This window comes from Prinia subflava, chromosome 7, assembly GCF_021018805.1.
Source record: "Prinia subflava isolate CZ2003 ecotype Zambia chromosome 7, Cam_Psub_1.2, whole genome shotgun sequence".
NCBI classification, from domain to species: domain Eukaryota; kingdom Metazoa; phylum Chordata; class Aves; order Passeriformes; family Cisticolidae; genus Prinia; species Prinia subflava.
Window position 1 is genome coordinate 22,013,691 of NC_086253.1, and position 20,680 is coordinate 22,034,370.

Consider the following 20,680-nt stretch of genomic DNA (forward strand, 5'->3'; position numbering starts at 1 on the left):
AAAGAAGCAAGCAGTGTTTATTGTTTTGCTCCTACAATGGTTGGGTGTTGATTGCCAGCAGTGTAATTTTTCCAGAGTGCATTCTACAAAATACCTCTTTTTCTTGTTTCCACATAATGCTAGGAGGCACTAAAAGAAGTGGATAACAATAATACCTGAAGCAACTTGCTTCAGATAAGCTCTCAGCTTTTGGGGGGGGTGGAAAAGGCAGTTGTCATTACCAATATTTAAAATAAATTTTAGTCCAAACAAGTTTATCAGTGGCACTTCAAAAATTGTGATTCACTTTCAGGGTGCCCATCTTGAAACCATGGTAGGTCTCATGCTGAGGAGGGCTGAGACCCAAGCACAGCCTAGATCAGCCTGAGCCAGGAAGTCTCTCGTTATCAAACTCATTGCACCAACGTCCTGACAGAGTAGCTCCCAACTGAGTCGATGAGAGTGTAGCAATAAACCACTACACTTTATTTACAAAAATCTATTTAGAAACTGTTGTAGATAAGGAGCTTATTTGCTAAGCTACATTTATATCTCAGGGGAGTGAGAGGAACAGCGCAGCTCCCAGACAAACTGCCAGCCACAGGTTTCACAGAGAGGAACATTGCACCCGCATCATGAAAAGCAGCCTGCCATGGCCAGTCTCTTCTAAGAAATGTTTGTACAAGTTGCGTGTGTCATGGTAAACCAGATTAGTGGCTCAGTGGTTAAATTTGTTGAATATTAATTACACAAAGTGTCTTTGTAGGATGGAGGGTACAATGCACACTGAAGTTAACTCTGTGACCAAAAAGACAGAGAGGCCATTGAATGAGAGGGAGCCTTCCTTAACTCCTTTCCTAAAGAGAGGAATATATATGAGGCACTTGCTGTCAAGCACTCTAGTGCATATCTAGTTCAGATATTTTTTATGCTTACAATTTTACTCTTAGTGCAGAAATTTGTACTACTCTAATTATTACCTTGTATTTTTTTCTGATGAAACAAACTAACCTATTTTCTTGCTTAACTACATCAATATAGAACCAAATGTAGTGTTGCTTCACAGGGGAGACACACAAAATATTTCCTGCTCACAACCAAAAGAAGAGAGAGGTTCTTGGAAAATGAGATAATTGGAAATGTAAGGGAGATTTTTTCTCTAGAATTTTTGGGAAAGCCAAGCAAGTATAAAAATCAAAATACTACCAGAAGTTTAGAATAATTTTCTCTTACCCCAAAGCTAAGACAAGCACTGATCAAAAGGCAATCCAGATCTTCCAGTTTGCAGATCTCAGGGAACTTGTACCACATTTGTGGCTAATACTGAAAGTCAACCTGATGAGTTTTGCACAGCTCTAGTTATGTGGGTAGACCAAATCTTCAAGTGAGGGGAATCGTGACTTCCTTCCTTGGAAAGCCTGGTTAAAAGTGGTTCACCATGCAAAGTAAACGTTTTTGAGTGCTGAGGCCCTTCTCTAATCACATTATTGTTTGTACCTGACCTCAAGGAAACAAACTTGCTGAAAGTATTTGCTCTCAGACTTTACTGAATGAAAGCTAAGAAAAACCTTCTTCACATCTTTCAGGAAGGGATGGTCCTATTTGCTGTGTTTGCACTATATCCAGTTAAACGTGGCCTCAGCATTGTCTACATCTTCCACTGATAATGTTTCACAAAGGACAGGGGTGGGGGAAACACTCAACCCACTGAAATGTGATGAAATGTAGTCAGGCAATAAATATTTTTTTGGAACTTGTAATTTTTCCTTCAGACCCTGTCTTTCTAAGGATTATATCTGATCACCTGTCAGCAGAGTATGCCCATGCCTTCCACACAACAGTCATGGTGGGGAGGGCATGGCGGGGAGGGCATGGCTAGCCAGAGCAGGTGGCCAAATCCCACTGCTCTTTAACCAGGAGCACCTCATTTTGTACCTGATCATGCTGGAGAATCAGTATCAAAACTTCATGCCCAAGCAATGGGAATGAAAAATTGTTTTCTGCTGACCAACAGAAGAGTGCTAGCAAGCAGGATTTACTGCTAAGGAGAATAGGTATAAAACACAATGCAGTTTTAGTTATTGAAAGTTTGATATCAAAATGGACAAAAAAATGAGTTATGGTAGAAAGGTCAAAAGGGATTGCTGTAAAGGGGGAAAAAAAGCAGCAATTTTCCTGTAAGTTCTCCTCTGGGTCACTTTCACTTAGACATACAGAGGAACTTGAAAATTTTATTAAGAACCGAATACGTTGCATGGAGACCAAACATTTAATCACTTACAGCATGAGGCAGGGGGAAAAAAGGCCCAAGTTGGTTTTTTTCCTGTGTGACTTTTTCTCTGTCTGCCATTTTTATACAAGTTTATTTAACTCCCTTTTTTTCACTTTTATCACAGATGTTTGTTGCAAAGGCACAGATGCTTTCTGGTTAGAAAAATACTTGTGGTTGAATATTCTATTACTAATTCACACAAGTTACTTTTCCATTTAGGATAGCAAGGAAGAGTAAGACTTTTCCTTGAGGCTTACTCTTTATAATGTTACCAGCTTGACCTAGCTCAACTTTGCATCACTTCCAGCTTTTTATTTATGTTTTTCTATTTAAGAGCAGTTAGTTGTATGATTTTATGTGTACGAGGTCCAATGTCCTACTATTGGAGGCAATCTGCTTTTCTGAAGGAGCTGAATAACATGCACAAGTGTACCCCACGTCAAGAGTAACACACACCCAAATGACTGAAAACTCTTTCAAGTATGAAGCCCACCCTGGGAACTCTTCTCACTGGTTCCAGTGGCAACTGTATCAAAGCCTCATGTAGCCAACAGAGGACAGGAGAACAGAAATTACCTGATGCAAGCGGTGCAGGTGCTACCCAGCACAGCGCTGCCAGCAGAAACAGCATGGCAGCAGCACGGGTATGCCTGTGCTGGACAGAAGCTCTCCAGACCATAACAAAACAGATTATTTCACATCTGCCCAATCTGCCATGCTCAGAGCAGGTGCATCTGGATGTTAAGGCACTTTCCCAGGCAGGCTAGCCTTGATGTCCTCCTATGATACACTCTTATGATGCAGGGTATCTGACAGCAGTTTTCAGGGAGGAGAGGCAGGGAGTGACCCAAATGAGCCATGTGGGGCCACATGTCCACAGTCCTGAGGGCCCACCAGACTGCAGGTCTGTTCCTCCCCTGACTACCTACCCTCCCCACGAAGTTTATTGCAATGACTGTACATGTTGACTGAACTGTATTTCTTACACTCACTTCCCCCTTCAACCCACAGACACTTTGAAACCCTGTTTTATCAGCAGCAGATTTGGGAGTGCCCAGTTTTATCTACCTTATTAAACACCTGAGCTTTGTGCAACGCAGAAGCACTACCTATGCCCTGGCACAGCCACCCAACAATTTCCTCCTCTCCATTCTGGGCTGTGTGCTCCTTTCCACAGCCCAGCTGGGGCAGAACCTCCCCCACCAGCACCCAGGCCCACTGTGCAGGGGCAGCTCCCAGTCCTGGGACTGCTCCCTGCCAGCTGCTCCACTTGCCCAGCCAGTGAATCCATGGTGTCCCACTACAGTACAGCACTTTATTACCTCCAAAAAAGGTGTTATCCACTCTCCCTCTCTTACGGCAAGCAAGCTTGATAGCAATCGCATTAACGTGACTTTAACACGACACATTTCCATGGAGCTGCTCTTCTCATCTTCTGATCTACTCATAGTAAAAGAAGCCTAAGTCTCAGGTTAATTCATGCCTTTGAAGTAAGCTGGCAGTCTTGTTCACTTACAGCTCAGTGGAAAACAAGCAGTTACTGTCAGCTGTCAGGAACCTGAATTGAGCTTTGTTAAGGCCTCCTCTGTCTCTATTTCTAGTTTGGGTGTGGCATGGAAAAAACAATATTTACCATCTCAGTAGCTGTGCCCTTTGTGTATTTGTTTTTATATTCCCTCTCCCCATGTGAATTTAGCAGATGTTGCATGGCTTGGTATCAGCCCTGAATTCTGTTGTCAGAGTACGTGCATGTCTCCACTGAGTATCAGTAGAGAATAGGCAATGTCTGCTCAGAAAAGATAATACAGATTCAGCTGCCAGGCACCATTTCAGGGGCAAATGTAGATAAAGGGATAAACACAAGAATACAATAAGATTTCATTTTCAGTGTAAATGAAACAAAAAATACAGCCATCAGCCCTGAATGGAAGGCTACCAGGGGCCTGAGGAGCCACCACCATGTACCTTGTCCAATTTTTGTCTTTAACATCTCTTTTTAAATTAAAATCACTTTGGAGCATTTTCCATTGCTTTGGATGAATGCACACAGATTGCTAAAAAGTTAGGTCATATTTACCAATATACATTAAAAACTAATGCTCAGTGCAATTATCCCATTAATTACCTTCTACAGAGATATTTCCATTCACTTTTTGTTTATATAGAGCAAAAACATGGGGATTTGCTAGGGTACAGATGATCAAAAAAACTTCAAAGACAGTTTAAGAAAACAGAGGAAAGCCAAGGGCAAAAAGCTAGATGCTAAGGAAAGGTCAGCTTGCTGTTTTCACAGCCAATTACCAGCATCCAGTCTCCATCAAACTACAGCCTCAGCTTTCTTTCATTTCCCTTCCAGCCTTCCACAATAAAGCTTTACAGTGGCACCACAGAAATCAGTGTGGCTGGACTTTCCTCCTGGAGAGTGAGAGAAATTATTTGTCCCAGAGCATACGGCTACCCAGATTTTTCATGTGGGGGAAAGCCAGGTTTGAGAAGTAAGGAGGTAAATCAGCCCCTGTCTCTGGGTAGGAGGCACAATTTGAATCCAAGTCTCCCAAATGCCCTAAGAGCCAAATCTGCCTCTAGAGACTAACACTCTTTAGAAATCCAACCCGGTGGCTTTCTCGTCACAGGGCAGTATGTCAGATTGACCAATAAATAAAGTTCCAACACAAGCAGCAGATATTTGTTTTATGACATTGTGACCTGAGGCACACCATTTATAGTCCCTGGAACAAGGAGTTCTGCTGGAAATGTCACCCTGGTGTTAGCATACAGCATTACAGCAACATGAACAAATCCACAGGCAAAACACATTCCAGTAAATTAGACCAGATAGTGCAATCTTCATTGATAATTTTGGTGAATATAGCCCATTCTTTTGCACAGGATTAAAGGAAGAAAAAAAATTACTAAGCTGTCTTGATGCCAGACAAACTAAGTATTTTAAGGCAATGAATCCTTTCCTATAGTTTTCAAGTATTGTTTTACTGAGAAGACTAAAAAAGGTTGCAAATGCAGTCAAGATCAGCAACTCAATAATACTACAGAAATGCAGCTGTATTTCACTGCTATCTCACCATTATCACATTTTAGCAACATTTGGACCTTTTTGACCCAGTGGTCAATACTTTGGATCTGCCTTGTTCTGAGAAATAGTTATTGTATTTATAACATAAAAGCTCTTTGCTCTTGTTCATGAAATTGTTGTGCCAAATCATTTCCTTAGCCGCTCATCATCACTCAATGTCGGTGAAGGAAATTGATTTAAAATAACCAAATGGAAAACTTAACCTGCACTCCAAAGAGCTCTAGATTAAATTATCTCTGTGCTTTACACTTTAATCTAAGTGCTGTATTTAAAAGAAAGAAAAACCCTTTGAATCAAAAAGAACTCATGTAAGATGAAAAAGTCATATTACATAAAAGGGCCTTTAATAAACTTGTGTATCAGAGTCCTTACTTGAAAACTTTTGACTGTGATTTATAATAGTTTTGAGTATTTTTCTGTTTTAAAAGGTTTGTTATCCATTTTCACAGTCTTCTATAACTATGCTTTTCTACTCTTTGCTGACCAACCTTTATGTGAAATGTTCAGGAACAACAAGGTGAAAAAAAGCATCCTGCTATGCTTCCCACACTTCTTATGTAAAAACAGCATTGTGTAGGAAAAGCATCTTGAACAGTGAAACTGGGGGAAAAGACACACTCCTCTCCACCACTACCCCCCAAATAAGGTGAAGGAAAAATAAACACATAAGGTGTTTTAGTATCTTTCAGGTGTTTTAGTATCTTCTCTCATATCATGTCTGATATGAGAGAAGACACAGATAAAATCTGATAAGAAAGCTGACTTATATGGCTTATACTGTTTTAGAAGGATTCCTAATTTTAGTGCATATTATTTGATCCTTCTCAAACATCCCCACAGGTGTCTAGGCCTAAGCAGCTCTAGATTACAGGCTGCAAGACTGTCTCAGAAATAACTGCCTGAGCCAGGCACACCCCAGCCTTACCATTCACTGAAATACCTGATTATAAACAATTGGTGCCCCTAATATGCCAGGCATTTATGTGAACTCTGGACCACCAATACCTGATATAATTAACAATACTATTACTTTGCTCACAGAATAAAATAAATTTGCTCCCACAACATGTAAAATTCTTCTGATGAGAAAAGCATCTTCTCCAGGTGTCACAATGCCAGCTGTATTACTTATCTCATGTTATGATCCAATTAAAAAGCAATAAGGGTAAGAAATAATGAAGAAAGTGATAAAATTATTTTATCACTGTTTCCATACAGGACAACTTAGTGAGGTTTGTTTTTTAAAATTAGCAAAATCAAAATTTTCTTTCAAACCTGACTCTTCTGCACCAAGTATACTGTTCTCCAGGTTTTACTTTCACTTCTCAAAATCCATTCTTCTGTGTATGCCTTAGCCCAAACATTGTGCCCTGTGCACAGCTGACTGATTCTCAGACCTTCTAGGAGCTATGAATTTGGACAGGTGGCCAAGCGTGGCCAAGCTGTTAATTCATCATCTTCTGTTTCAGTCTTGCCAGGAAAATATAGATTTTGTCTGAGCAATGAATTTATAGCATGTGCTTTGCAGGTCATACCTACTCCTTTGTGTAGGACTCACTTTGGGCTAGCAGGAACAAACCAAGGGTGTAGCTCTGCAAACTAAAGCTATTTATAAACAGGTTTCAGTATCCTTTCCTTCTGTTTGCATTCCATTTTTAAAATCCAGTTATACTTGAAATCTTACAGCCACGTTTACAGAAAATACAATATTTTCCACTATCCTCTATTCTTCAATAAATTTTCTTTGAAATAGTGAAACCAACATCATCCCTTTTCCCTGTAGGTTCTATCTGCCCTTCAAGAAGTTAAAGTTTCATATTTCCCCCGAAATCTGTTGATTCTTTAGCCTGTTAAGCTGCCACATATGTTAAAATTGCCTTTATCAAACAATTATGATGTTTGTAAACCACTGACTCTTATTTTCTGGAATTCTTTTCCATTCTCTATATCATTCTAGCTTGATGCAGAAAAGGCAAATGTGCAAAAAAATTGCTTCATAAGGCCAGTATTTGAGATGAGCCTGAGGAGCATGGCAAAATTGTGGTTTGTACTGCTGTAACAGCTGCATTAAATGAGTATTTTTTAGCATAAACTAAACCTGACTGAATTTCTCTAAAGTACATTTAGGACAAATAATCCAGCAGTGGAATGCTCATGCTACAGGGCTTGTATTGTTCCGTATCATGCCATCAAAGAGCCTAGATTTGTATGTTCTGCTCTTGACATGAAATAAAGTTAATCATAGACTGAGATTTCTTTGTTCAGTACAACAGACATTTTCTTTGGCCAGTGCAAGTCTAGTTTATCTCACATTCCTACAGCCTGCAATACTGCTCTGTCCACAGAACTCAGAGTACAGTGCAGAGCTAACACGGATGAACAGCTTACCTAGGTACTGGCACAAATTCTCTGACCCAAGGACTGAGTCCCTCAAGAGCCTCCTGTTTTCTAGATTTCCCTTCTGTTTCCCAACTTGTACATGTCTATTGCAACCCTGCAGGATTTGTTCTTTATTCAGGTTGTTTTGGTTTTTCTCATCTCCATGGCATTCCCAGTAAGGAGCATTATATTCAAAGATACAATAAAAAAAAGCCTTTTGTGCTCTGTAAAGGGTTTCCTGAGTAAGGCTCTGGAAAAGAAAGTTTCTAACAAAAGAAACTACATGAGTAAATACACTACTGCCCAGGAAAAGTCATGCTCCTTCTCCCAAACAAAATGGAAAGGTTAACTCCATCGAGGCCTGCAGATACTGGAGTCCTTCATCCCAAAAATACCCTCTTCATACAGCTTTTGCAGCTCCTTTGACAGAAGGAAAATTAAGTTTAAATTGGCAAAGACCCTATGCATTTATGCCAGGAAAATCCCACACAATTTGAAATTAATCAATAGCACAGAAACCCCCTCCTACCTACCACATGGAGCCCAGTCTCCAAAAATCTGCAGCCTCTCTCTAGGGTGGTATTTGAAACAAGTATGTTTGCAGAACTAGATTCACCCTCCTCTCATGCCACCTTCCTACACAGAGAGATCTTTTGGTACTTTCCTCCCATGGGAAAAATACCACACCTATGTGGAAAACAAAAGCTAGAAATGCCTGATTTGAGAAAATCTTCTCCTTACTGAGCCAATTTGCTTTTCTCCCACTGAGAATGTATTTCTAGCCCAGCAAAATACAACACAAATATGATTTAGCCTCAATGTCAATAAATCTTTTTGAAAGACCTGGTGAGAAAGGATTTCCTGAAACAGAGCCTGAGCTCTACCCTACTTTTTCCAGGTACTTCCTTTGACTTCCAGGAGGCCTGAAAATCTCCTTATGGGAGCAAGACTGCAATTGATTGCCACAAAGCTTTCCATGAATGGCCTTTTTGAGGCATCCAGGTGAGACACTTGGAAGATTCCAAGGTGTTTGTTACTCACAGTGACAATTACCCAGCTCCCATTAAACTTCAGAGTTTTGCCGCCTCCCTTCCTGCAGGATTTCCGCATGCAAGGAGGTTACAGTTGCCTTGTCTCTGAGTACCCTCAGGGGTTTGCAGCAGTTCCTTGCTTGTGTTACAGCAGCATCTACAAGCACCAAAATGGATAAAGGTCTCACTGCTTTGGCTGTCCCAGAGACACCTAATAACATATACCATATTTAAACATTTCTAGATTACCTAAACTGTTCCAGACTGGATCCAGGCTTCCAGAACATTCTTATTTTAGGGAAAATAAGAATTGGAACCTAATCCCATCTTGCTTATTATTAAATACATTATCCCTGAAAAATAAATGCTCTGGTATTTCAGAGTACCTGAAATTCCAAATGGTGGGTATCATCAGGAGGTTACTGCACAACCTGCGGTGACCACTGCCTCATGTGTCTTTGGCAGCAGTGGGTTCCAGGGTCTACACTGGGCACGAGGTGGCTCAGAGCTCACTCAGAGCAAGGAAACACCAGGTTTGTGAACTTTAAGTTGCTTCGGATAGTGTAGCTGTCAAGCTGCCTTGCTCAGACAGAAGGGATCTACCAGTAGCATGCCACTGTCAAGCCCAGCAACAGGACTTAAGACAGCTAAACAGATTTTGCTAGGCAGTGTCTTGTGCATAAAAAAGCTAACATGTCACACAGCTAGGCAGGGAATTGTGAATTGTTCTGCTATGGAATGGCACTTGACTGCAGCTGGAGCTGGACCAGAGCTGTGTCCCATGGACCACTCCTGCAGTGCACCCATATCTAGAACAACAGAGAGCACAGGCAGGCAGTGCCAGTAGGAAGCACAAGCAGACTGCTGGGAGTTAGTCAGGCCTGTTAATCACAAAGCTGTTCTCCCCAATCATTGCTCCACCCAAAACACACAGCTAATTGCCCTTATATTAATGTTTTCCACCTGCTTCCATCTTCTTAGGCTTTGCCTATGGAGACATCATTTCTCAAGTGTCCACACTTCTTTCACATTTGAAAAACTTTCTACTATCTGAAAAGGTAAAAAAAGAAAACAAAAACAAAACAAAACAAAACAAAACAAAAAAAACAACCACCAACCAGAAAACAGATCTTTCAATACAGCTTGACCTAGCCAAGTTTGGTTCCTTTTGTACAGCATCACATGCAGAGTGCTGCTTTCCAGAGGTAACAACAGTGAAGGGTTTTCTCTCTCCTCTCAGGCTTTAGCAGTGCTGGTGGTTTAACATCATGTCATAAGCACAGGTATTGCAGATTAAGCCACAGGCTTGTTTTCAAACTCCCACGTTGGTTCTTGGCTATTAAACACTGCCTGAATAAGGAACGGATTAACACAATTTTGTTAAAGGAAGAAAGGAGGAAATCAGCAGAGAGCTGTCTCTCTGTCTCACCTCTGGGGAACACCACTCCTCCCTATTGCCAGGGGACACTTCAGTGCTGCACTCAGAGCCAGGGGGACACCTCAGTCACCCTCAGCTCCAGCTGCCTTAGGGCAATGCAATGGTTTCTGCAGCTGTAGAGGCCTCTAACCACAGGCTCTCACCTTATGAACTTGGGTTAAACTCTAGCCACAGCAGATTAGTGGGTTTTTCAGCACTTTTATTCATTGCAAAGCTTCAAATTCCCTTTTTTCTATTGAATATGTACAGCACAAGGAATAGATGAAAAGAGGGCCAACTCTTAACAGCAGTTCAGCATCAGAGAAATTTAATTGTGACAGGAAACTTCACAGCAAGTCACTCATAAGTCACTTTTGCATGAACATTTTGCTACAGAAAAAATAAAAACATACACCTTGATACAATTAAAGGATTTCAGAAGGTAATATGCCAGACAGCACAGTGTGAAAATGTCTTTTTTTCCTATAAAGGACAAAAATATCTTATTCCTTCAGACCCCTTCCTCACCTCATGAGATATGCAGACTGAAACTTGATCAGATAGAAGAAGGGTTAGGAGAGCAAATTTTTATGCAGATTTGCCTGTCCATCCTAGCTGAAATGAATTCTGATGTCTTTTTGACATGAACAAGGCAGGATTCGATAGAATCTAGCAGCTATCTGGGTCTCCATCAGTAACTCAACCACTTTCCTGTCTCTTCACCATCTCATCTTTTCCAGCACTGTGATCCAAGCTGGAACAGCAGCCAAGTTCTTTGGATATCAAACTGGGAAGGAGCACAAAAACTAGGCCCTAATATTTTTCCCAGGGGCCCAAGAACCTCAAGGCTCTCTCAAATAGGTGAAGACCATCACAAGGATCATGCTATAAAGCTAAAGACAAAATAGTCTTTCCAGAAAGAATTTTTAAAAGAAACCACAAGAAAATTACATTTTCTCAACCAGAACAAAGCTACATCTTTGTGGCTTCTGTAAATCAGACTTACCTTTCCCTACTCCTTATTAACCCATGACATTTGAAACAAATATATATAATAAATAGGAATGCCTCTAGATGTCAAAACCTGGAAAGCGTATATGGTGAATCAGCACAATAAAAGATGTAGAACACTGCATGGGCCTTTACAGGCTCTAATCCCTGGTCCACACAAGCATCCCTGTCAATAGAACCTGAGAAAGAGTTTAAATAGCTGAGAGCAAAAAAGTTCTTTCTGGAGGTATTATTTATTCTTAGTTCCTACAAATCACTTAGGCCCGCAGTTAAATGTGATTTGTAAAAGAAAAGCACTACAACATGATTTGCTTTGGGATGCATAATTTAACTCCAGGATTTTAACTGATCTTAACATTAAAAAATAGGTTTCATCAAAGCTGAGGAAACATCCATTGAAAGAATGAAATCACATGACTGAAGGACTGGTATCAGTCATCTGTGGCTGCAGTGCAGAAAAAGAAAGTCTTTTCTAGACTCATCTATCTTCAGCAACTTCCAAATTTCAATAAAGCTCATTCACGATGTGATACATAACATTTTTGAATGTAAAATCAAAAGCAATATTGAGTAATAATAACTTTTGCCTTGCGTTATCTGCTAAAAATCCCTGGACTACCTACAAATCACGCCCGTTAGTCAGTTAAAACTACAACAAAGACATAAATACCTGAATTTCAGATCTTCTTTACATATGAAGTGAACAAAGACTGCAAACAGGGAGGATGTCTCTCACCACTTAAAACTATCCCTTTGGTTTCCTGCATCTGCATATTGCAAGTACACACCAACACCTGCCAAGGAAGGCAGTCTCACAGCAGGACATGGCAGGGGTCTCTTGGCACTGGAAATGTGACAACCCAGCCTGTATTAAATGCCACAGTAGCACTGCTTCAGCTGCAAAACCATTGCCAAAGCACCTTGTGGAAAGACCAGTAATGTGTACTACTCCCAGCTCTAAAAGAAAAAGGTGGTGTTGCACTAGCATAATTAAACTGAAGCAATTCTGTACAAAAGAATGATGCACTGATTTAAATATAGATTATTTACTAGTTTATTTTTGCTTCACAGCTGCCAAATTAGGCTTCAGGTTTGAACAGTTGCTTGGATTGTCAGTCTCATACGATTAGCAATTTTAAATTAAGGAATGGGTTGCAAGAAAAAATAATTTCATGCCTTGAAAAGAACTTTTATTTATTTCAAATGCTTGGATCCTAGAAACATCACTCCATAATCTTATTCAAATCTTTATGTTGTCAGTGCATTTTAAATCAGCATTTAATTAGGTTAAATAAAGAAAACAGAAGCTGCTGAAGAAAATCAGTAAGAATTTCTATTTCTAGATAAAGCTGCTTTAAATGCATAACCAATTGTGCCAACTGTGGGATGTGATGCATACGACTGAGTTTATAGGTGTTTAGTGAGAGTTTGTGCCACCTTACATGTCACTGTGAGCAGTCAGCACAAAGAGAATGATATAAAGACAGAAGAGTGGGCCTATAATCTCTATTCCTAATTGAAAAACTATATATATAATATAAGTCACACCCAGCAGCATTTGCCCTGGGCTGTAACAATGCTTATTTTCCTTCTAAAAAGTTTCATCTGCCCAAAGCAAAAAAGTCCTTTTTAAGTTTTTTTAGCTCAAATGAGCATACAGACTAGGCAAGCTTTAGGGAACATTTCCTGTATTTAAACTCTGTCAATTAACAGTGCTGTACCCAAATCCCTTCCAAGCCATAACATGATTTTAAGAAAGCTAAATTGTATCAGTGTGGAAATCTGCAGGAGAAAGAGAAGAAATAAAAATTAGGTCAGTCTAATTGAATTGCAGTAGCTTGTCTGAAAAACACCTTTGCTACCCACTTTGAAAAGGCATTAGAGACCACATTAGGGAACTATTTTCATTTTGAAAATCTTCTTCATTACTGCCTGCTTTGCTGAAATGACTTCCAAAATCTTCATCTTTGCTACTCCTGCTTTGCTTAGAGGACTCACTGCTGATGCCTCCTCCTGAGCTTTAATTTGTCTGGAGGATGAAAATAATGCCAACATTAAAGCTAGAAATTTCAAATGGATGAGGATAAGCTAGCTTCAGCAGGATTTTATGTGCCTTTTAGGCCCCTATGTGAACATTAAATTTTAACAAAAACTCCTCTGTTTCTCAGCCAGAGCAGGTGCCCCATCACAGTCTGGTCTCTGCACACACAGAAAGCAGAAGGAGAAAAGGGTAGAGCTATTGACTACTTTGGCAATGGGGTTTTCTGGCCTTTGGGTACAGTTTTACACCGCCCACACACAAGTTGGGGAACTTCAGGAAAAGCAGTAAGCATGGAGTAAGCCTCCTATTAACACCTCACCTCACTGACATCTGCTCCAGTGCTGGCTCTCCAGGACTAAGTGCTCCTGCTGCTCTGATGCAGACACCAGAAAGTTGTCAGCCAAAGTCCCCTGGATTGCAAACCCCACCCCACAGACTTGACAGGAGTGTTCACACTGTGGGTGCAAGTATTTCATAACAAACAGTAAAACAAATGTAGGTGTCACTTTTAGCAAGGGTTGATTACACCGATTACTGATGTAAGATGAGCTACCACAATGTCAACTATAGAATAAGGGCCCATCCATTTGTTCCACTCTTCATCAGTGGAACAGTATCATAATTCTGGAGCAAGAGTAACATGGTTCCACCCTCTCAAGAAAAACTCATTCTCAAAAGAAGGATGCACTCTACCAAAAGCAGGAGGAAGAAGCATCAGCCACTGAAATTCACTTATCTTTCTAGAGGAATGTACATTATTAAAAACTAAATTTGGTAGTGTAGGACTTTCCACACTCTAACTACAGGGAGTAGGATTATATACATATATATATATGCATATAACAAAAATGATGAGGAGAACCTGCTCCCAACTCCATGCTCTGAGGATTCAAAATGTCATCTGAAGCACCTCTGTTTCACATTGGCTCATTTTTTAATTGTGTCAATATAGTATTCACACAATTACAAGTTATAATGAACAAGTCTCACTCTGAAATCTGAGCCCTAAAGGCTACATATGTTATCCAAACATATAACCAAATGCTAAGCACGTTGGGATTCTTTCAACCACAAATTTAAGTAATTACAATTATTTCTAATGTTGCAATAGAAGCATCATGTCCAACTAATTATAGCTCAGAACATTTTTCTACTACATCTTCTGGAAAAAAAATATCATTTTTCAGAGTCATCCAATTTTCATAGCCTTAAGCAAAAGACTTCAGCTAAATTTCTTTCCTCTGTTAGCACAATCTTTACTATTGAGCCATTTGTGTAAGTTATTTTTTGACTGACTCTCTAATCTTCTGACTGACAGGATTATAGACATAACGTATTTCCTCAAGGGATTTTTCCACTTACAGAATCAGTCTGCAAACTTCTCACTGTCTAAATCATAGCCCATGATTTAATGTCATACATTTCCACATCTTCAAAAACATGGGAGGGAGACCCTATTTCTAGAGGTGGCTCCCTATGGCTCTTTGCCAACAAAAGTGCTTTTGACAGTGCATTATACTCTTCAGAAACTATACTAATTTTTTAAGCTAAATTAGGTGTTTTTCGGCACCACTGACTGAAAAGTCAGAGACTGGGAGATCCTGTTTAAAGAAATAGGCTCTAAGCAAGATACATGCAACACAGATTAGCTGGCAAGACTAGCTAATCATATGGCTATATTTGCATCAGGTAGTACATGCCATATCAGACTGCCTTTTAATGAAAAAGGCAGTGAAAAGAGATATCTACAGCACACACATCTCCCCTTCCTCTCCACCAGTAAATACATGATTTGTTGTAAGAATATAGACAACACAAGCTCCTCAGTAAGGGCAAGCAAAGAGAAGATTCACAGCAGGTCTACTGAGAGGGCCTGCAGGGAGCAGAGCATCAGGGAAACACGAGGTCAGGCTTACAGCACACCCTTGGATCTGCCCAGCTGTAAGTCACCTTGTGCTGCTTGGTGACACCAGAGCATTACAGTCTGGCACTGATCCTCAGTGTTTTCCGCTACAGCACAAAGGCTGAAAACATGCCTTTCCCCCAGTGCATCCCCACGAAGCTCCTGGCACGATGTAGAGACAGGTGAGACGGGCTCAGTTAGATGGAGCATGGTGCTAATACTGCCGGGTTCCAGGTTCAATCCCTATATGGGCCATTCACTTAAAGGTTGGACTCCATGAACCTTGTGGATCCCTTTCAACTCAGAATATTCCATGATTCTGTGAACATCTAAACTCAGTATATGATTGTGGATAAGGCCTTGCCTTTAATTTGTCAGAGGCTTCAGCAATCAAGCAATGAAACAATACAGAGCCAAGTTTAACACTCAAGTAACAATTGATTCACACTCCCACTTCACCAAGCTTAAGGACCAAAGAAGTTTCTTCCCCTTGAAGGAGGGTCCACTGCCACAGAGATGGCATAGTAGAACACTCAGCAATGATGGCTAAAGAGCAGTAAATTACAGTTCCTATTAATACATGCTGCAAACCTAGGTAAAAAGGAGTAGAAGAAATGCAGCCCCTTCTATATTCCCTATATTGAAAACAGCCTTATGCAGTAAAACAGATTGGATGATGATTTATTTTTCCAATCCCCCCTACATAAGGCCTCAGAATATGCAAAATGGCCTTTACATAAAGTTGTGTTTGATGAAATCAGGATGATAAATCTTTTACGCTATAAAATGCTGTCAGATATAGCTGTAATAATAATTTTTTAAAATATCAGAATCTTCAATTGACCATGTGATATATGGAAGAGAAGGGTAAAATATCTACTCTATAGTTAGATGAAGAAATGTTCTCTCATAACAAACATAAAGGCTAGTAGCTCAGCGCCTGGCATTCTTTGTGAATATTTCCTGGAATTACTGGTGTCAGTGTCTGGCCAGTGCAGCTATAGGTGTGCTTCAATACTGAAATGCAGAAAAGAAGAAGCATTTTTTAATCTAAATTTGTCATGGATGTTTTTGGCATGAATTTTTAAAAAACAAGGATCATGGATCTTGTCAGGATATGAGCATCATAGGGAAAGGAAGAGAGATCTGAGGATTCAAATGTTCAATGGCTTGAATTCCTAACACTTACTACAAATCTTAACTTCCAGGTAAATATTCATAAATGCATTCACCACAGGTCTGACAATGTTGTTCTGAATTTTAACGGCCCAGTTCTCTTTGAAGCCCCAGAAACATCCTTTCCTAGAAGACTCTCTAAGCAACAACAAAAACAAGAAAATAGCAAGAACTGATAGTTTTACTACAAAGTCACATGATTCAAGCAATTATAGGAGGGCACCTACAGTTTTCAGAATACTCTCTCACTTGTAAGCAATATGGGGCATAGGGCATATAAAGCAACATTCAACCATTTTTTCAGTATTTTCAAGTTTATTTTTCAGTATTTGAATAAAGAACCACTATCTTTCAATTTACTTGGAGATTATCTCCACAACTCAGACATCCACACAAACCTCAAGTCCCATCCATATAGAGGAGCTCAAATAAAGTTGTTCTGAATAACTCCTTCTTATACAAAAAAACCCAAAAAATAAAAAAAATTTAAAAAACCCCAAAAACCCAACATTTCTTAGTACACATTTTTTCAAGTCCTCTAGCTGTCTAGACAGTGCAATCCTACACTTTGCAGACTAAAGGGTGAGTGTAGCCATTTGTTACATAACAACGTAAGTAAGGGGGAACATTAAGTCAGGTCAAAAAAAGAACAAGCCCAGGAGCAAACAAAATTCCTCCTTCAGCATAACAAGTCTGGGCAATTGCCATCTATAAATTTGTTACCAAAGAAAAGAGTATAATGAGTTTCCATAGAAAAAATATAAACATTATCCAGCATCACAACTGTGAACATGACAAAATCAAATTTAACTTTTAACGAGTTAAATGTTCTAGGAGAATGTAAGTCTTCAGACAGAAGAGACTTAAAGCCATGACTGATGTGATGTAAATGTTGTGTAATTCCAGCTCCCGACAATATCAAGGGTGTTTGCACAATTCCTTCTGAGGTACCTGGTGCTGACTACAGCACCGAACTGGGGTCTGATCTAGCCTGACAGTTTCTGTGTCTCTTTGCACTTAATAAGGTAGAACTAAAAATACAATAAAAATCAGACAGTGCAGACACATTCCTGGTGATCCATTACAGAGACATTTAAAAAAAAAAAAATAGATTTTCCCTTTTTTTTTAACCAGAGTGGCAGAAAAAAATGTACTTGGTATTTTTTTCGTATTATAACTAAATTCCCAATCATGGAAAACAGACAAACCCACTCCTTTTGTTTACCCCTGGAGTTTTCTGTAGCAGTCGTTAGTAATGCCTTTGTTAAGCAGAAGTTGGCTGGAACCACAAAACCAGAAGCTAACCTGCTGCTCCTCTGATCTGGGTGTCCAAAGAACAAGGATTTGTTGCAGTCATTGCTTTGCCACCTGCCTGAAGCATTCAACTGTATCTAGCACAATGACGGGGGAAAGCATTCAGGAGTAAATACAATAACATTTGTATGTTTACAGCATCTGTGAAAAGTGTGGGCAGGGTGATTTCTCTACTGTGTGTTTCCAGAGCAAGTCAAACCCATTAATTAAATTCATGCTCTTGTCCTGCTTCAAAAGTAAAAACAGAGATGATTTATGGGCACTGACAGCTGCAGGAACCGGTTTTGCTCAGTCCCTCTCATTAATTAATTTTGAAGCATCTGGATAGGTTGATTTCTCATTTTCTAAACATACAAAAGGCTGCACAACCTCAGTTTCTACAAAGGAAGAAAAATAACCTGTTCCATGAAGAGAATGATCTGTCATGGTTTCTCAGTGCTGGCTGAATAGTGTCTACAGAAATTGTGAGCCTCAACATCTTTGTGCCTGCCCAGGCAACTCGTAGGATAAAGCTGTAAGAGGTCCCAACCATAAAGCATTTCTTACCCAGTAATTATTTTACTTGTCCTAACAACAAAAACTCTAAAATGAGAAAGTGGCACCTGTAGAACAATGTAATCTACAGTAAGAAAAAATTTCTCTAATAACAGACCTGGGGAAATTGCCACAAACACTTCCTTCTAGAAGGAATATCAATGTGTCTATATTGCACATGGATAATGATATATGCAAATATAAATATACAGCAATACACCAGTGTGTTTATTTCTTCTTCTAGGTTCTTTAAACAGGAGGCAGATTGTTAGCATTTCGGGCTGAAAGCTGGAGGTAAACGATCAGAAGGCATTTAACACACAAGCTAGGAACAGAAAATTGTTACAGAAGTGGAAAATTTGGGGTACTGAACTTTCACCCTCAGCTCCTGCGAGATTTTTACTAATAAAGAACTATATAAACATAGACAGATTATACTGACATTGCATTACCTGCCCAGCAGAGCCATATGCTGCTTCTGCAGCCAAAAAGACCAAAGCTTTCCATTTGTTAAGGAGCTAAATCTGGGTGTTGTATGTTTCATACCATGCTGTAGACCTATACTGACCGAGTGAAAGGCTGGGCCAGAAGGATCTCCCTTCCAATCAATCATCTTATGATTCTGTACAACACTTTGTAAAACAGAAGGCAAATTTATTTTGTTGTGATTCATAGTCCAGACAGCAGAAAGCCTGCCAGGAACAAAGATACTGCCATCTAAAACAGCTCATGATCACCAGTTACCAGGAAGGAATAAAAAGTATCCAGCATGGTCTATAAAAGTGGTGGAGCAAACAGAATATAAAACTCTTTCTCCCAGTGACCCGAAGGGGCGTCACTAACAGGTGACTGTGACTAAGAACCTCTGTCTAGGCATGATAATGGGTAGCAGAATCAGCTAAACAGACAACACTATCACAAGGTGCCCCGGCTAATAGAAAGATAGTTTTCTCCAGAAAACTCTTGTACAACTGGCAAGACCACACATCTCTTTCAAAAAGCCTATTTTCATCTGTGAATCAAGATCTCTCCTTTTTTAGCTTGTTTTTACCACTCAGGAAATAACCTGAGCCTTTTCAGTTACTGATGAGGTGCTTCACGAATCGGAGATTGGTCAGATTTCAAAGAACTGTTAAACAATCCTCATTAAATGTTAATTGGTGCATCGCATCTTACCTGCTTACATTCTTCATGTTTTGGTGACAAGTTTGCTATTTACAAGGAACAATGTGATGACAGAATTCAAGAGCTGACATATTGATATATATAAACAAATTAAATTCAAGAAAGGTTGCTAGAATAACCTCAACATGATTATTATTCCTATGTACTTTTTGTAAAGAAAACTGACTATTCATTTATCTCCCTCCTCAATTCCTTCAGTGAACCAAGACCCAAGACAAGTATAGTTACCTACATTTCCTTCTTCTCATCCCTGTAGAGTCTAAGAGAGTTGGAAGATTTGACAGTTGGAAGATTATTTCTTCACTCCAAGCATTCATAGAAACAATTCAGGAATTTCAAATTCAGCTTTGATTTCAAAAAACTGCTCCTTTTCTTCAACTTAGAACAGAACCTTAAAGGCTTTGAATACACTCCCAGCAAGGTTAATCAGAGTTTTACCATCAAAATGCTGTGAGAGCCCATTAATACAAGCATATGTAAAAAATAATAGTGAAACACATGGGCACAATCACAAAGAATGCATGGAAATCAGAGGTTTGTTCCACTGAAAATTAAATTGCAATGAAGAATTGAACTCATCAAAAGGACCCCCCCAAAAAGCTATTGGACAACAGACTTTGAAGCAGAAAAAAGGTTAATTTTGCTCAGCAGGAAACACACCCAGGATCTGAAACATTACTATGGTCTATGCCAACACAGGTTTAGATAATTTCATTTTCATTTTGGTTTCATGACTTTGAGATATAATGTTTTCAGCAACTAAATGAAATGGAAAATGTTAATACGAGCTTCTGAGAGCCTAAAGATTTTGTTTAAATTCCAGGTTATTTTGGAATGTGAAAGCCACTTGCTGCTTGGATCCATGACAACCATGTAGACACTACTCTCTTTAACAATCTGCACCAGCATGGTAAGCCATATTCCAGAGACTGAGTCTCACTGGTAACTGTTGTGCAATAAGCTGGAGTGACTAGGTGTATAAAGCTTCATGTTTCTGTCTCAGAGAGAGTAATATAAAAACTATTAAACAACATAAGCAAGAAGCAAGCAGGATATGGCCACATAGCTTGATTTAGGAACACTGTTTTACACCCTAGACAAGTATTAAGTTTCCCAGAATATCTTAGAAAGGATGTTGCTATGCAAAGATGATGTTTAAAAGAATATTTAATTAAGATGTCTGAATGCAATTTATAGGACTAACAGCCATGCTCCAAACTATCACCAGCAAGCAGAAAAGAAAAAAGCTCCAAATACAATAAAAAAAAGGATAGTTTTAACTCAAGTTTAAGAATAAATATAGAACAGTTTGTCTACCTTAGGGTCAAAAGCCATCAGACAGAAGTT

General features: G+C 39.5%; 1 protein-coding gene across 3 annotated transcripts in view; it reads left to right on the plus strand.

Moving 5' to 3' along the window:
* C7H4orf19 (chromosome 7 C4orf19 homolog) overlaps nucleotides 1–20,680 on the plus strand; it is a 49,056-nt gene that overhangs the window by 1,200 nt on the left and 27,176 nt on the right. For 2 of the 3 annotated variants that reach the window (XM_063401752.1, XM_063401751.1), the window contains exon 2: nucleotides 20,157–20,243. The gene's annotated coding sequence lies outside the window, so the exon portion shown is untranslated. Of the gene's footprint in view, nucleotides 1–8,619; nucleotides 8,724–20,156; nucleotides 20,244–20,680 lie in introns of all 3 variants that reach the window. The other variant, XM_063401753.1, reaches the window with a different exon arrangement.